A 6,302-nucleotide genomic window follows, 5' to 3' on the forward strand; every position below is an offset into this window, starting at 1 on the left:
CTGCTCATGTTTTCTGTCTTTTGGGTGTTGGCATATCTTGTTGGCACATTTTTAATCAATATGTGCATTTTTGTTGTGTACACGTTTTATTTGCACCTTTTTTTTGTGGGTTTAGATTTTCTCGTTAACACATTTTCCATTTACGCGCTTGCATTTTCAGTCTCTGTGTGCACATGTTAATGTCATGTTTGCATTTTCAATTAATGTGTGCATTTTGCTGTTGTGTGCACGCTTTCACGTTGTGCGAGCACGTTTACATTTAATATTTCGTTTGCATATTTTCAGTTAATTTGTGCACATTTTGAGCCCTTGTGTGGACATTCTTTGGTCATGTTTGCACATGTTCATGTCTTTAATGTGTTAACATATCTTGTTTGCACATCTTCAATTCATTTGTAAGAAGAATTCCTGTTGTGTCTATGCTTCCATGCCACTTGCATATATGAAAAAACCAATGTATAATCAAAGAATAATACACACATTAAACTAAAGACATGTAAACTGTTTCAATGAATGTAAAATTGTAAATCACGACCAAATAATAAACCAAAAAAACTTCCGATTGAAACCAAAAGGAAACTTCATAACCAGCATTATGAATGTGGGTGCAGCCGAGCTCCAGAGGACAGACGGAGAATATTGATGAGAATATTACAACTGATCAGTGGGGGTCCACACAGGCCGGAGGGTTAATCACAGAGAGGGATGCTGGGAGACAAAGTGGAGCTCAGAGGCTTAAACTCCCCCGGAGACAAGCCTGCCGCTGCATGTCTTCAGGAGGAGGACGAGGAAAAACAAATGGAGGAAAGAGACGGACACTAAACGGTATTGACAACTCTGTTTGCTGCTTCGCTTTCACTCACTCTGTGCCAGACAGGTGAGGTTTGTTAACAGAGCAGTGGAGTCACGCAGGAATGAGTCAGCATTTTCGGTTAGCTCCTCTGGTATTCAACATTTATTTGCTAGAGGTTTTGTTCTACGTCATAAAATACATCAGTGAATACCCCACTTGTGAATTGAAGTGTCTAAATGAGACGACTAATGGTCATCACAACATCAGCCGCCTTTAGCTTAGCGGTGGTGACGTGAAGTCATGTGACCGTGCTGTAGTTCCTTTATAGCCCAACATTAGCCGCCTTTAGCTTAGCGGTGGTGACGTGAAGTCATGTGACCGTGCTGTAGTTCCTTTATAGCCCAACATTAGCCGCCTTTAGCTTAGCGGTGGTGACGTGAAGTCATCTGACCGTGCTGTAGTTCCTTTATAGCCCAACATTAGCCGCCTTTAGCTTAGCGGTGGTGACGTGAAGTCATGTGACCGTGCTGTAGTTCCTTTATAGCCCAACATTAGCCTCCTTTAGCTTAGCGGTGGTGACGTGAAGTCATGTGACCGTGCTGTAGTTCCTTTAAAGCCCAACATTAGCCTCCTTTAGCTTAGCGGTGGAGACGTGAAGTCATGTGACCGTGCTGTAGTTCCTTTATAGCCCAACACTAGCCTCCTTTAGCTTAGTGGTGGTGACGTGAAGTCATGTGACCGTGCTGTAGTTCCTTTATAGCCCAACACTAGCCTCCTTTAGCTTAGCGGTGGTAACGTGAAGTCATGTTATGTCTTTTTTATTTCATTTATGAATTGTTCCACCCAGGTTTTGTCTATTTAAATGTAAATGTATCTCCGCTGAAACAAAACCAATAAAGACATTATTTTTCTCTTATTTTATTTTCACTTTTTCCCCCCATGAGGAGTAGCTGTGCTTTGGTTAATTTTTGCAAAGTGCTTCTGCAGAAAAAATACCAATTTGTTTTTAAAGACCCAATTTCTGTGACGGTGGTTATGACCCCGGATCATTATGTGTTCTCTTTATTCTGTCAGATCCGTCCCTCTTCCCTAATATAAACACTCTGAATTAAACCCAGCCCTGCTTCCTGTAATCTCAGCAGTCTGCTGTTTATTTTTTCCAATTAGAGAGCCGCTCTGTCTCGGTGAAATCTGTTAGTGGGTGTGTTTGTGCGACACACACCGAATGAAAGTCTTCGGTGTTACATAAAGCAGGTTACATCATCGCTGGCTTCAGTTTTAATTGCCGTTGTGTGTTTTATATTTTACACAGAATCATTATCAGACCAATTACAACACATTAGATAAAAAACAAAGCTGAACAATATCCAACAAATCTGGAAACAGGAAACACTGGTGGAGAGGAGCCTGCTATGAACTGAGTGTGTGTGTGTGTGTGTGTGTGTGTGTGTGTGTGTGTGTGTGTGTGTGTGTGTGTGTGTGTGTGTGTGTGTGTGTGTGTGTGTGTGTGTGTGTGTGTGTGTGTGTGTGTGTGTGTGTGTGTGTGTGTGTGTGTGTGTGTGTGTGTGTGTGTGTGTGTTTATTTGTTTGCAGGTGGTACCTGAGGTAGCTTGATTCCTGATTGGTCAATAGCAGCATGTCAGTCACCCTCCCTTCTCTCTTCTGCTGTGTGTGTGTGTGTGTGTATGTGTGTGTGTGTGTGTGTGTGTGTGTGTGTGTGTGTGTGTGTGTGTGTGTGTGTGTGTGTGTGTGTGTGTGTGTGTGTGTGTGTGTGTGTGTGTGTGTGTGTGTGTGTGTGTGTGTGTGTGTGTGAAAGCTTCGGGGTCACACCGCAGTTTTCCATCATACATGGTGTCTCTGTCTGTACACTGTGTATCCTTCACATGAGAACATGCGGACATTATGGTCCCATTCCACATTAGAGGAATAAAACCTCGGAGCATGAAAGAGAAACGTATGAAGCGGCTTCCGTCTGAAAGGTCGTTATCACAAAAAATACAAACAACTACATCATTTCATTTGAAGATTCAAAGGTATAAATATCCCTGAAGATGAAAAGCAAATGCAAAAGGAAACGGTTTACCTTTTCAATGGCGACCCGAGCACACAACGTCTGTAAACCACAACATGTTGATGTCATTGTGCAGCAAAGTAAAGCTTTACTCTTAAACAGAGCTGTTACATAATCAGGTATATATGGAGGATATAGAGAGAGATGTCATTCACTGTTTAAATCAGAGTATGGCGGATGAGGAAAGTGTATACAGTTTGCTTTGTTCTCTTAACGTTTACATTTAAGATGATGGAGACTCGGACCTGTGAGCACGTAGAATACAGTTTAAATAATAAAATGTTTAGAAATGTCAGCATGTCTTTGTACAACTAAATAATAATTATATAAAATGAAATAATAATAATAAAAATACAATGAATACAATATGAATAAAATTAATAATAATAATAATAACAATAATAAAATTATAATATTAATAATAATAATTAATAAATCCAATAAATAAAATGAAAAACAATTCTTGCAAAATGTGAACAAGCTCTAACCCGGTGGCAGTTCTGAAAAATGTTACTGGCGGGGGCCATGCTGGGTCAGGTATTTTATAAGAGGGCCACAAAGGAGACAAAGACAGGGTTCAAAACTTCCACATTTTTGTTCAGTATAAATTAATTTCCTACAAAAGATAACGTTGAGATGTATTTGGTTTTATTGACAGACGTTGTGTCTTTTCGGTCCGAATCACATTGCAGTCTTTGCAGCAATAATATCACAAATGGTGTCGTCATTGGAGAGGGGTCACAGGGGGGTCCAAATTCAGTGTTTCAGTGGCCCCCAGTTGGCGCCCCCTCAGAACCGCCCATGCTCTAACCTCCATCCTTTCAAAATAAAAGTAAAATTACAGTTTGAATGGTGAAAAGGAATAACATGTTTTAAAATGGTGGCCTTGGAGAAGTCGCCATATCTTATTAATAATAATAACAATAAATATGATAATACCAAAAAATGACCTGCAAAATGCAAACAAGTCCTCCAACCTTTCAGAATAAAAGAGTGAGAGTTCCTCCACAGCCACGTTAGGTGAGAGCAGATGCTGTAATATTTCCCCCAGGAATGTGTTGGTAAATAAAGGGTGTGTGAATCCTCCTCCACCCCCCCCCCCTAGTGCTGTGACCTGAATGTCTCTGTAATTAACAGAAAGTACTAACTGCTATTTACAGAGGCCTTGATTAGCAGGCGGAAGAAAGAAGCTACGGTAAATATTTCTCAGAAATGTCGAGGAAAAGAGAAACAGACCCTCTGAGGGAGACTGATTAATGTCTCCTACCTCTTCTTCATCGTTGGAGTTTATAGGTGGGACAGCAGTGTCACAGAGATGGGGGGGGTCTTCTCCAAGTAGCAGTCCATGATGTTAGGTGTACTCGGGGACTTGAACCGGCGAGCCTACAGATCCCAGTCCAAGTCCCAACTGACTGAGCCACTGTAAGTGACTCCAGTGACCCATCAGTACAACAAAACAGAACGTCTCACTTCAAAAATTGGGGTAAATGTTTTGCAGTTTATATAGGATAAGAATACATGACTATATTTAAGAAACTAAAATAAATAAATACTGATAAATATTGAATATAAAATATAGTATTTTAATTATTTATTTCTTATATATTATTTTCTTTATATTTCAAATTCAACTTGTTTTATTATTTTACTGATTATTATTATTTCTTTTTTGGGGCACTCCGTACACTCCATATGCCTATGTCAATTTGAAATATGTCCTGTGCTGCTTGATTGATTGATTGATTGATTGATTGATGGATTGATTATGTAATTACCCCCTTAAAGTATTATATTTATAAGCCCCAAATGAATTACAAGTATGTCAAAATGTACAAATTCAATCACATGTGTTCTTATTGCAGACACACTGCATTCATTTCGTCCGATTCAAATTCTTTTAAAAATAATTTTAGGCAATTTTTCACAGATTTGTGAAATGTGCATTTATCTTTAAGTGCTCAAAGTGTTTTGGAAAATAATGGGTTTTTTTGTTCTAGTGTTGCATTTAAGCTACAGTTCTTTGTTTGTCATTAAAAGCAGAACATGTTGTTACACTAACATTAATGCGTTTCCTTTTATTTGTAATTCTTCTTGAAAGACGCATTTGGATTATCTCCCCGAGCAGATGCATTGAAACTGAAGCGGACATATGCAAAAAAAAGACAACAACCATAATCCATATGTGTGTGTGTGTGTTTGTGGTGTGTGTGTAATATCACAGTGCTGTAAGCTGCTTTGGGTAACACCACATGCTGCGCTCACATAACACACACTGCAGCAATAATGGCCTTCTTTACACCAGACACTGTTTATTATATATATTTTCAGAAAAAGGCAGATCTGTACTGAGGGTGTTATATATATATATATTTACCAATTAGATAATAAATAATAATAGAAAATATTTTGGGGGATTCGTAGCTCTTCTTTTTATTTTTCCAAAATGTAATAGATTTTTTTGAATTCATAATTAATATCCAGTCTTGACGATGCACTATTTTAAAATACATACATAAAAGATTGTATTTTTAGAGAAAGGCACATCCCATCTTTGTATGTTCATATATTGATCAATCAAACTAGGGGTATTAAATAAGGAAAGAAAGAATAAATGCAATTATTATTATAAATACAATAAATACAAATAAAACTGCAGGGTTTTTGGTTTAATGGTTCACGAATTTAGTTTTGTTCTTTAATTCTTAAAGGCAGAATTTTCATAATCAAACGTTGAATGAAAATAAATGAGTTTACATATTTTTAAAACGTGTCTCTCTTCTCCTGCCTCTCCAACTCCTCTTTATGCTGCCACTTCCGGCCTGTAGGTGGCGCTCAGAGCAAGAGAGAGGCTGCAGCAGAGAGCAGTGCAGAGAGGAGGGTGAGCGAGGGAGATGCATGGAGAGAGGAGGAAAAGGGAGAGACATTTATACACTGTGTTTACGGGTGGAACTGGAAACAGAGGGGAGACAGTGGTGGATGACTGTTTGTACCCGGAGAAAAAATACGCGTGTTTGTGCCTCTGCACTGACTCAATGTACATCTAATGGGACAGGTACTCAGATCCCAGTAGGTAGTAACACCACAGAGGAGAAGTACTTTGCTACAAGTAAAAAAAAAATCCTGTATTGATTGTAACAGTGCAAAAGTATATGCATCAAATCAGAACTGAAGTGCACAAAAAACAGAAGTACTCATTATCAGATCCATATTCAATATATTATGTCACTGAAATATAAACCTGGTGCTTTCAAATATTGCAGAGTGTAAAAAGGCAAAAATGCAATATTTACTTGATATCGTTGTAGATTACAGGTAGTAAAAAATACTCATAGAAATTGTAAGTATCCTACAGTGCGTGAGTAAATGTGTTTAGAGACACACAATATGAATTCTGTTTTTAATTAGAGGTTAGTGTATTTAATGTATTGATTCCCATCC

The sequence above is a fragment of the Eleginops maclovinus genome, chromosome 23 (genome assembly GCF_036324505.1).
Source record: "Eleginops maclovinus isolate JMC-PN-2008 ecotype Puerto Natales chromosome 23, JC_Emac_rtc_rv5, whole genome shotgun sequence".
NCBI classification, from domain to species: Eukaryota; Metazoa; Chordata; class Actinopteri; order Perciformes; family Eleginopidae; genus Eleginops; species Eleginops maclovinus.